Consider the following 12,804-nt stretch of genomic DNA (forward strand, 5'->3'; position numbering starts at 1 on the left):
CTCCAGCCCTTCCCCAAATCTCTCTCCCTCCCCCCCCCCCCCCTCCTACCACACACCACATTTATCTGATGGAGAAAACTTTCCACAGTTGAATATAGTTAGCCATGATGAGGCCTGCTCCTTGGTTGTACAGTGCTGATGCAGTCCATTTCCTTACCTGGGTACTAGTATTTGGCTGGTTTGCTCAGGCCCTGGGCATTGTGGTACACAGTGTAAACGCTGTATGTGGGTTTGTACAAGTTTGTGATGAGGAAGCTCTGAGAATCAGAAGCTGGTAGCCTAGTCTGCTTCCCACCTGTCCACCTGTATTTCCCCTGATGGGGGCCAGGTGGAACTAAGATAGCTAGACCCCTCTGCTCGGGCCAGTTCCCACGTTTGTCCTACCACGCAAGTAATAGCTGACTTCAAGCCCCCTAAACAACAAACGAGACTGCCACATGAACAGTATCACCTGGTGAGGGATTTATGAACGGTATAATAAAGGTTAAATACATCGTTATGACATTGAACATCTCTTTCTCATGACCTCATTACATGTAGTTCTATCATCAAAGTGGACTATACTGTTTCTAACTAAAACCAAAGCAACATGACAGGACTTGTACATCTACATGTATTTGGATAACAACTTTCAAATTACACGTGCAAGTTCACAACACTTTCGTAGACATTTCAACATTGTGGTCAAGCGTGTGAACGTATAATGAAAGCCTGTAACCCAGTTGAGATTGATGAGAGAATGTGCATAGAAACACTGCAAACTGATAAATTAGAATTTGTTATCAACCTAAGAACCATCTGGTTCTGCTCTAACCATGTTTGAATGCCTCTCATAAAAAGTAAACTAAAGTAGGCAATTAACTCAATTTTCAATCATCCATTACAAGAATTAACTTCCTTTTCTATTTGTATAGACCATAATACTTTCACATAAGTACCAATCATAGAAGTGCCAATAAGAATCAATAGACTGACACTTAATGATATAAATTCTTCTCTGAGAAGCTGTTAATTAGATGGGCAGTGAAAGCAAAACATGTATTTACTTTTATAAAAGTTAACTGAGTGAAGGGAGGTGGTGTAGGATAAATGAGGCTTGAGTTACTCAACAATTGCGTGAAGTATTGAACTTAAGTCATTTTCACAGGTTTTCTGTGATTTATTGCATAAGTATGCAGATTATTATCACAAGTAGCTGCCAGACTGGGAGGCAGTGCTGACAAATTGATGTCCACTTCCAGGAAGCCATTTTCATGAAGTTTTTAACACAACGTACTGATGACACCTTTCATCCTTGTTTGATAAGAGGCTAACATGCAGCATGGACACTGTTGCTAAGGAAAGCAAACAGAGATTATTTTCCACTGTTACATAAAACATTTCCATGAAGCTCTTTCCAAATCCACTTTAAGAGACAGCCACCTATGGCTGCTAGCATTTAGAACATGCAGACTGGCAGTGGTCTTCAGGGAATGCCAGCCAAATAACCCACCTTGAGCCTTGAATAATTCACTGATCAAGAATGAATGTATAAATGATTGATTAGGGTCATCAGCAAAAGAGCAATGAAACATGTAGGCATGAGTATATTGTGTCTCTAAGTTGGGAGACTTTGCAGACTGTGGAAATCAATATGTCTGCAAGTATTGTCCCAAGGCCATTTCCTTAGGCAGATCCTTGCCAGGAGAGAGGATAACATTCAAAGCATATAACATTGAAAGCATCACAATGTATATATTTCTACATGAAAAATGATTACATATTTCAAATTCCATTTTGATAAATTATGTTTGCCTGTTCATTTTATGATCATTGGTGTAAATGCTCTGAATATGTTTCAATACCTTTTTATCTTTCTCAAAGAATGGAATCAGAGATATTTCCTTCTGGGTCTGAAAAGCCCCCCAAATCTGAACCACACCTGATTCTATCTCAGTTTATGTGCTAGTCATGTTTCCACATCAATGGTTTTCTATTCCCCAATAATTTGTAACAAAAAAAAAAAAAACAAAACACACATGTCCTCTTGCAATAAGACCCTTGTCCGGTGAATGGTACAAAACTGACCTACGGAACAACTGGCTGACAGACAGACAGGCAGACACACTGACCTATACAGCTGCTTGTCACAACGAATCTGAAATCAGCCACCAGACAAAGGATTCTCATGCCTGTATGTATGGGAATGTTTGACATGGTGTAATATTTCCCTGCTACCCTCAGTGGTCTTACATACTCTACAGACCACTGGAAATGGTGGGAGTATTACCATCACCTGACACATGTCACACAGGGTCCAGAAGGACTATTCTCAGCATACTTCAGTGCAATAAATTGCATGACAATTTTTGCCTAGGCTTTTATGGACATCTACTTTAAAGGGTAAGGTCAGAGGTCACACCCCTAGTCCCAGTGGGGGAGAGCCCAGTGAGAGCAGGTCTGGTCAAGTACCTATTTACATATCAGCTGTCACCTAAAGGCAATCACTGGCCTCTGGTCACTTGAGTGCTCACTCAAGAGCTGCTTGCATATCTATTACATTTTAAGGGGACCAGTGACAAGAGGCTTCAGCCGCCTGCCAGCTAATACTGAACAGGGAGCAGCTGATGGCACAGCATGCAGGCCTACAACCATTAGCCAGCCCAGGAGTTAGCCAGCAGAAACAGAACTTTGGTGATGATCCATGTAGGGGTAATACTCCTACCACCCTCTGATCCAGTCTACCCAAAACACCAAGTCCTTTCCCCATAGAGATGCTGTTGTCAGATGTACTAACCACCTCACCTTGCTTACAGAAAACCTTATCTCAACACATCCGTGCACACTAAAACTATTATCTTCCACATGCATTTTAATGTACACTTGACTTGGAAAAAGCTTTAAAAAAAATCCATCTTTCTGCTGCCAAAGAAGAGGAATTCAAGTTTGCACTAGGTCTTCTAGAAGCAAAGTCCTGCTCTAGTCAGATACCAATCGTTTCCAGACTAGCACCATTTTTTTTTCGACTGCAGTCCAGAGAAAGCTTTCATAATGTACAGATGTGGAGAGAATCTGTGAAAACAGACTAAGATAAAGATGAACAGAGAGCTGCTATGTGTTGTCAGGCCAGTGTTTATTCAGCATATTTATGACCAATGGCTATTGAAGTGGCTGTCAGCATCCCTGGGGCTTGTCATCAGAAGGGGAAGGGCAGAGCGGGCCTTGGGGGGAAGATGAACATTTCCAGGTGATAACCATCATCATTTAACATGTTCAACATTGTGCTGTAGACTCGGGACAGATCAGCCCTGTCTAGCCAGTTCACAGTTCAACCTTTACCACAACCTCCAGTGCTGGGATCAAACAACACTGACCAGCCCTCATACACACAATGTAAACTGTAACAGTGGATTATCAGATTATGCAGAACAATGGAGGGATATCAGTGGATTATCAGATTATGCAGAACAATGGAGGGATATCAGTAAAAGTATTTTTGTTGCAGGTATTAAACCCAACTGAATAAGGACTCTGCTCGAAAGTTTTCATTGGGCTATTGGTGGAATTTCTTTTCTTATTTTTCCTCAATGTCTCTCTATTTTTCTTTAAAATCCATATATTTTTCATTGAGCACAACCAGGCTAGCAAATATTTTTTTAAGGATTATCAAACCAGTCCTGTAGATTCACTATATATTTTAATGAAGTACATGAGTAGCTGAGCAGTGTTAACCTGAATAATGAGAGAGAACGCTTATTAAATGGAAGAAACACTGAATCAAGATGATGAAACATTTGTAGAAATACTGAATCAAGATGATGAAACAATTGTAGAAACACTGAATCAAGATGATGAAACAACTGTAGACAAACTGAACCAAGATGATGAAACAATCGTAGACACACTGAATCAAGATGATGAAACAATTGTAGAAATACTGAATCAAGATGATGAAACAATTGTAGAAATACTGAATCAAGATGATGAAACAATTGTAGAAACACTGAATCAAGATGATGAAACAACTGTAGACACACTGAATCAAGATGATGAAACAACTGTAGACACACTGAATCAAGATGATGAAACAATTATAGAAATACTGAATCAAGATTATGAAACAATTGTAATCATTCTGCGTCAGCATGACAACTGAAGTGCAGAAACCAATATGCCGAGACAAACTATTCTCTCTTGTTTTTGTTAACTGCATGTACTTGTGTGCTAATGTAGAATAGTATGTAACCTGTCATTCTGGATTCTCTGAACAAACATGTGGCAATTCAAACCATTGAAGTTTAACAGGTTTACTTCCTCAACAAATGCTTAATCCATAACGCAACTTGATGCTTCAGTTATGCACTTCAGTTTTCTGACACAGAAAAGCCCTGGGGTCACTTTAACAAAGACCTTGTACAATATAGTACAACAAATGTATGATAAAAAAATGTTAAACGCCACTTTGCGGAAGTGGCCCCTGAAATCTATTTCAGTATCCCAGAACTGGCATTTTCTTGAAGCACAAGAAAACTAAATTGCACCAACAGCATTTTCATAAAGTTTTAATCGACTTTCAGAATAGCTTTCTGCTGTTTGGTATTAATATTATATAGTATTGTGTGGATACATGTATATGTGAATGATGACAACCTAAGTGTATATGTGAACGATGATAACCTAAGTGTATATGTGAACAATGATAACCTAAGTGCTGGGTCTACGTCAGTGTCCTGTCACACACTATAAGGGTACATGCAAGAATAGATTTGTCACCCACAACAATTCAAATATGACATATGACTCAACCTCTGAGTGGGTGTTCGTATGTTCACATAACTAGACGGACTTGTAAATGGCTTAGCACAGGAAGTCCCAGCCCCCCAGCATCCTTACTTCATTCACTCCACAGGTATTATTAGCTATATCAGACTCTGACATTTGCCTCATATCGTAATTGACTTTCCGTAATTCCACATATTTTAAACGGATGTCCACATAGTTTGTAGCAACAGCTCTTTCCCCTAAATTGTGATACCATTTAGACTAGGTAGGCTTACATTTCTGCAATGTACAACGCATCAGAAAATCTTCCGGCTTGGCCTTAAGTTGAATCAGACTGTGACTTCCCATTACTGGTACAAGAGGTGCATGAGGGATCAATTCCAACCTTCAACATGGAATTTCTGTATCTCTTCACTCTCACTGCATTATACATAGGGGTTTTATGACAATAACTTGTCAAAGGCGTCTTCCAATCCTTCAAATCCTCATGACTTCCACCAATATTGTGTGCAAGTTTATTCATCACAGAACTGTAGGGAAAGTTTGTCAGCCGTTTGCCGAGAGAGATTGTGGTTTACTTTGGAACAGGTATGCACAATTAGTTTTCTGTGCTCATAAGCCTTACTGCCATCAAATATAAGTGGCACATTTTGACATTAACCAACAATCAGATGAACACACACACATTCATCCGAATAATAATCTGAGTTGCATGCAACAAGTGTTATCTTGAGATAGATTGTGAGCCACCCATACCCATCAGCCAACACAGAATCATAAATCACTACAGCACTGCACTGATTCACAAGTATACATATAAACAAATAAGTCCACAACAGCAAAATCAATACAATTTTAAAAAATGCACTGACATTTAAATGACAATTTTCAACATGTTCAAAGAATTATGATGTAACAGGGTGTGTTGTTACATGGATATTATTGAAGAACATTAGTCATATTACGGTAAATGGCCTAAACTTTCACTCATAACTAAAATACACATTTCACTCTGATAGCTGATTCTTAGAGTTCTATTACTCACAAAAATGTCTTTTGAGGTTTGTTTGGGAGGTACACATAAGAATGATGTCCTAATGAAAAACGTTTAGTTTTAGCACAAAACATAATATTTTATGACATTTACTATCCTCTAAAAATACACATTTGGGGCCGAAAATTTTAGATCATTTACCACAGTTTGAGAATGTTTATGGGGCTGAGAGACAGTGGACAGGTAAAGCGCCTACCTTTGACCTAGTTCTACAGACCCTCCTTTGAGCTGGAGACTATAGTGACAGTCAAGTGCTTCTAGTGCCCATGCTCGTAGATGTTGGTCGGGTGCCGGCACAGTTATCAGGGACGGAATACTGAAAGCCCATTCTGTGCATCATTCCATGTAGTCTCAGAGACCATTGTGGCTGAAAGATGAAAGCCAGGTACAAGTTTAACAAATACCTGTGTACCTATGTAACAGTCAAGTAGCAGCAACCGTGCCATTGGCCTTGTGGGCAAATCGAGTAGAGTTTTAACGTTATAAATGAAGACAAGTACAGGCTTCATTAAGAACAGATATGCATGTTAAGTTGTGTAAAACACAATTCATCTGACAGTTGCTTCTGCATTTCTGCCATAAATCACTTGCCAGTTTCCGGAATATTACATGTATACAGAATAATTAATGAGCATATCACCACCCTTCGATACCTTCATCTTTTGGAAACATAAATTATTGCTGAGATAATGTTTTATGTGCATAAGTTTGACCTAGTGCACATATGCTGTAAACATGGTTGTCAAGCAAATCTGTTGATTTTCCAATAACAAGCTGGTGTAGAAGAGAAATACTCAATAAAGAAAACAATGGAAAAAAACAGTTGCAGAAGGAATTGGTTGGGGGGGGGGGGGGGGGGGGGGGGGGGTGTTTAGAGGTGTCAAACTGTTGAATCTGGCAACAGACTTGAACTACAGTACTCCTTTCATCACATATTTGTGTACTTTTTAAAGATCTGAATGCTACTAGCTATCAGTTTTGATTACTTTAATTCCCTCTGAATAAGTCCCCTTGTCTTCCTTCACCTGTTAAATATAATCTTGTCAACAGGTGTTGTGGTGCTGTCTATTAAGGTGGTCACCTCTAAGGGGGATCTGATGTATACAATTAGACTGGGAGGGGTCTATACTTTACAATCTCACCAGGATCCCAGGCGAGTGCCCTGAGGCTTACTGGACTGCCCCGCCCACAAACAGGCAGCTGTAACTACATGACTATAACAATCCCTGCCGGACAGTCCTTGTACAACAATACCCCAGAAACACAGACTCCTTCCTTTAGAAATTTATAAAGCAATCAGCAGCACAGCTATGTCAAATTAACAAATTGCTGTTTATCTAGTTTTTTACCGTCTCGATCTCTATCTTCCCTTGGACTGAGAATGCACATTCCACCGGTATACCCCGTTCCCATCCTCTTAAACACTTCTAAGGAACATGTTACCTGCTCTGGCTTATCTGTTACAGCACCAATAAAAACGAGCCTGTTTATTATCATGTTTCAACATCTGCAACTTTAGTAACAAGATAAAAAGTAAGACAAGGATAGTTTACATGCACAGTCAGATGGTTCCCCGTGTTTTCAAACCACAAGTCTTTTTTTTTATACTTATCAAGCAGGTCAGTTCAGATTTAGGCTGCTGTATCTTATCCTGGAGCATATTTGTATACCAGCCCACCTTTGTGTTACCATCAACTTTAGCAAAGCTCATATCAGTAACTATTTCAGTAAAAGGTAGCCATACCATATATATCTTTGATGCAGTTCTCAACTTGCTGTTCATCAGGTAACCAATGAACATATTGACAAAAACCTATCATTATGCAAAACACAATGAGTTTGTTAATTCACACCGTAATGTTGGAAAGGATATAGATCGCAGATTTATTCAAATTGATTTTTATTTACTTGTTGGGATTGGTTTTTCTTCATGGAATGGGGGCAATGAACTGTTAACAATGCCAACCATTTCAAAACAAGAATCCGTTTTCTCTCCCTTCATGTTGGTCAAGTCCGGTGGCAGAGTGCCACTTTTTTCATTATGTTTTTATAGCTTCCGTAAACTAAGTCAGCACAGATACTAAACTGAGTGCTTGAGAGCTTTGATCAGCATTTGCAGTCATAACTCTTGCGGTTTCCTGTGGTCTTTAGTAAAACAGACGTCTGACAATGGATGATGGTCACTTGTCTTACTGGTGTACATTTACAGAATCAGGTGTTCCTCAGATACAAAAAAAAACCCATGGTACATGTCAGGAAGCAACAGAGTGGCAGCTTATGCTTTGCTTCCTTCAAACATGTACATCTCCTGTCATGGGAAACTCTGCGATGTTTTGCTTGGCTCTCCCCAGCCTATACAGTTAACCTAGCCCAGTGAAGAGCAGGGTGTCAAGTCTGGTAGTGATCTGCTGTGTTTATTCAAACACATATGATATGTATGTCTGATGTAAACCAGCTAGAGGACTAGTCCCTACACATTTGATCACCAGGTTTCTTGTTTTTACAACTGCATTCATGAAAAGGAGCGATCATTCCTCACTCCCTGTCCCAATCCAATGGTATATTTACTTCAAAATTTTAGGACAAACAATATAAGCCTGACTACAGTAAATTTAACAAAATGGACACCAAAATGGACACCAAAAGGTCCTCTTAAATGTCAACCAACCAATAACCAACCCATTTTTCTGTGCCTTTCCACACATGAAAAAAGTGGCTTTACTTTACAATTTTTGCAATGTAATATTATGTGAGCACTTGAATCTCCACTTTGGTTTCTTCAGCTTTTTTGCTTTATAGGTATAAAAACAGTGCATGAGAGTATGTGTTATCACCTTATTTTTTTATGTAACATAATGTGCACTGTTTGAAAAGGCTGGAATTCTCATCTATGAAAGATCTGAAAGTCAGGGTAAGTACTGATTATCCAGGGGTTGCTTAATTAGGAAATTGCTTTCTTTTAAAGTTCCTTATACCTTCAAAGCAAGACTTACATGTACATCTTGTGTATGTCCAGTTCACTCTTGGAAACTGTTTTTTTTTTTGTTCTTTGTAGGGGTCAAAATTGTCAATACATAAATCATTATACAGAATTATATTCCCATGCTCTAAATACTCCTCGTCCTTCATAGGTACATGTAAAGCAGGAGTGGCACAGTGCAGCCACAAGGCTGCTAAGTACAGCCAAAGCTACTTGCTTGGACAAATAAACACCAGGATGGACTAAAACAATGTCTGAGAGAGGGTTTGGATTCTGGCAGACAGAGGGTTGGCCATAGTGTTTACTATACATGTAATACACTAGTGTCCCACAGCCATATGTGTCCTGACCTGTAGAGTTGGAGCAGTGAATGCCATAACTGTACTGCACCTCCTCACATGGTCCATGTACCCGGGATGTATATACTGATGTATCCCTCATTAGATCAAGGCCTTAACATCACAAAATTTAGTACTATCCTTCATCTTTTGTTGGACAAAAGATACACATATTTTAATGTATCCAAATTATGAAATATGTCTGTTTCACATTACACTCAGATTTCTACATATCGGTATATATAAGTTTAGCTATTAGTTTCTCCTGGACTGGGCTTTTGGTATCAACCACAAATCTAACTTGACATGGCGAGATGGAAAATGTTCTGACAAAGACCTGTAATGTCCTCCCATTGTCCAGAGGAGCCCATACTAAGTTTTCAAGAATTAGCCATCAACCATTATGGGAATACAGTTGCATTAGCTAGAAATTTCTGTTTCATTTAAATGAGCCTATAAGGCAATATACTGTTTTATATCCATGACTCCCAAATGTCATTATCAGAAGTCTCATGCTTAATTCATATCATGAATTATCAAGGTACATTGTACATTTTATGAAAAGGTTTTCCAAATTACCAACCCTATTGTGTATATTACACATACGTGTATCCTTAGAAATGAACTGTTTCCTTCAATGAAGAGTATATGCTAAACTTGCACTAAATTAAGATTTCAGTTGGCTGGTTAGCCTTTAATGGATATTTATAAAGACTACATGTAGTCCCTACTGGCTGTTTATCAATGTGCACACCCTGAAGGTTATCAAATCATACACTGGTCACAGGGGAAATGACTCTTTATTGAGTAACCAAATTTCTCCTAAGGGCAGCATTGTTACTAATCATAGTCAATGTTTCATAGTCAAATAGATATTCAGGATCTTTTGGCTAAACTGTCTACATAAATGTATAGCCCAAAAGTCATTTATTTATATGACCTATGTACATGTTTTGCCCACTTCTCTCAGCCAATGCGAAATGGGATAAGTCTGATCAATGCAAAGTAAACAATGAGGTATATAGTAGTTCTATATTTTATCATACATAATTAATTAATAATTAATTTAGGTACATTTCTCAGATTATGTCTTTTCTTATTGGACATTTCCTTGTACCTTCCAATGTTTTCTTCAACATGTAACTATAGTGGCACATCAGAGAAAAAGCTATTCTTCTTGATTAACACTGTGCTACATCATTTTTACATAAAATGCCTTTGTTGACGCAATCTTCAACACATACATACTGCCTTAAGTGAGTAGATAAACTGCATCATGGGATCAGTCTGTAGCTTTGCTGTAGCCTAGACAATGTCTGAAGTGCTAGTACTAAAATATCTAAACAAACCACTTAACATTTTAGAACAAACTTAAGATGTCTTCCGGGGCCTGAAGTCAGTCTAATCAGATTTTTCAAAATGGAGGTCTGGTTGGATTGAAGCGACATATCATTGGTTTTGTCACACTTATTATTTTTGACCTTTTCAAGTATGTGGTTTAACGAAATGTTTACAAAGTTGTTAATTCATTTATAAAATACAATTTGTGTAATGCCTGTGGGGGTACTATCCTACTAACTTCTTCAGAAGATAATTAAGACATAAACATTCTGTTAATTAATAATTCATAGAAAAACTTAAATTCATCATTAAGTAAAGCTATTGAGATGCCTTGTAAGGGGATAAATTTTATCACAAAGAGCCATGTAGTATTAAAGCCTTTGGTGAGTCTGTGTTACCCAGAACAAACAGATAGAGGTGAATGACAAGGGCCACAGGTCCTACCCAACTAGCGATGTTCAAGCTCTAACACCGTGAGAAAATTTCGCCCGATGACATAAAGCACTAAAGATAGAACAGGTCGTCACTGTAGATCATGGCAGCTTGGCAAAATTTTAATTTCACTCTGCTGAGCTGAGAGTGTGACAGACCTACAACATGCTTCCTCTATTCACTAGCATAGCCACAGCTAGGGAGCTAAACATACATAAGCACCTACTATCCTTAGGCTTAGGTTTTGTGACAAGACCATACCCTGACAGGAAGAATTCATAATGATATCAGCCAAGGTAAGTTTGCACTTGTGGAATCTGAGAATACTGTGAATACACAGACTGAGCTGAGCTACACGTATGTTGTGGATTGTAAACTGGGTTACAAACTGGGTCAAAATGATGCGGCTGGGATTTTAAGTATCATATAAAAATCATATGAGTGACTGAAGGGGATGGGGAACCAATAATCTTGAGAGACTGAGATGCTTTGCAAATATTTAGACATATGTTTTTTATAAATTTGAAATTAATGTGTAAACTAAATGTCATATATACTTACCTATAACACATATCTTAGCTATTATCCCATATAACAATTATCATTGTAAATAATAAAGGGCTTAAATAATATGTTAGTGCTATCTTTACAGCTCCAGAGTTACCAATGAATATTTTAAAAGGTATAAATATGAAATTCTTGTCTTAATTCACACACTTACAGAAAGAGAAAAGGAGTTTACATGTAGCCCATTTGTAATTAGACCTGTAATTAGAGACGTGTTGAATAAAGCTGTAGGCCCGGGGTTAAAAACAATGTTAATGCCTAACCTATATTAAATTTTATCCAGCAGAAATCATTTGACAGCATTTGAAGACAAATGAATACACTATATTAAAATTCATATAATTCTTCGGTTGTTCTTTCCTCTCATATTTTAATATTAATTAGAACTAAGAGGAAGCGTGACAGTCTTCTTTATCGTTTAAAATATGCATGATAACTTCTCAATTACTTCAACTTACTCAAGCTATCTACGTGTATTTCATCTAGAGCCACTTTCCCACACTAGAGAAATCACAGGCTACTATAAATACATCTGATGAAAGTTCAAAATCTTATCAAATACTTTACAGAGTGGATATACGTCTGTCCTGCAGAACCAATTTCAAAGAAGCTATAACAGACCAGGTTTGGCAAACTGCCGACTTCATGGAAGAAGGTATAGAAGGCCTGAACAAATGATCTGACACCATCTACACAGATCCAAAAATAACAACAATTTACGGCCACTTTTTTTCCAAATTTGCTGATTGTAATGTTGGGGGCTCTAGTGAATGAAGTGTTAAATTTATGCAGACAAAAAAACAGTTCGTGGAGAATTTTACCTGTCAAGGCAGACACGGTTTACAAATGATGTGTTCTACCGCAATTTTCGTATTTAACTCAGTCCTGTGCGAACTTGTAATGTAGTGCAGGCTGTACGTACCGTGTACAGGTAGAGGTGTGGGAATTTTGCTTCACTGGAACCTTCGATTATTAACTTAATTGAGCCGCTAAAATCTTACAGTAGGTCTGTTGTTTTAATGACATGTTGTATTGGAATTACCTGAGGAAGTTGTCATTTAATCATGGCGTGATTGCTGTCATCTGTGTAACCCATGTCACGATGTCACAACTTGTTGAAATGGAAACCAGAACCACTTCCTGTCAACATGTGAGTGTGACTGGTACCTTTATCAGCTGTCAAATCCTTCACTACGGCCAAACAGCTTCGCACAAATTTTTCACACATCTTCATAGGACGCACAAGAAAGAGAAAGCATGAATTTGATATTTGTTTCTTTACCTGACAGTTACGTCATTTGTCTATAACCTATATGTACACGCACGGGATT

At 38.2% G+C, this 12,804-nt stretch overlaps 1 long non-coding RNA gene across 1 annotated transcript in view; it reads right to left on the reverse strand.

The window, feature by feature from the left end:
• LOC135466601 (uncharacterized) overlaps window positions 1-12,591 on the reverse strand; it is a 69,775-nt gene extending 57,184 nt beyond the window's left edge. The window contains exons 1-2 of the long non-coding RNA XR_010444140.1: window positions 12,516-12,591; window positions 6,012-6,182 (exon numbers count right to left, since the gene is read on the reverse strand). This is a non-coding gene — a long non-coding RNA (uncharacterized LOC135466601). The remainder of the gene's footprint in view (window positions 1-6,011; window positions 6,183-12,515) is intronic.
• Window positions 12,592-12,804: the final 213 nt, after the last annotated feature.

The sequence above is a fragment of the Liolophura sinensis genome, chromosome 6 (assembly GCF_032854445.1).
Source record: "Liolophura sinensis isolate JHLJ2023 chromosome 6, CUHK_Ljap_v2, whole genome shotgun sequence".
NCBI classification, from domain to species: domain Eukaryota; kingdom Metazoa; phylum Mollusca; class Polyplacophora; order Chitonida; family Chitonidae; genus Liolophura; species Liolophura sinensis.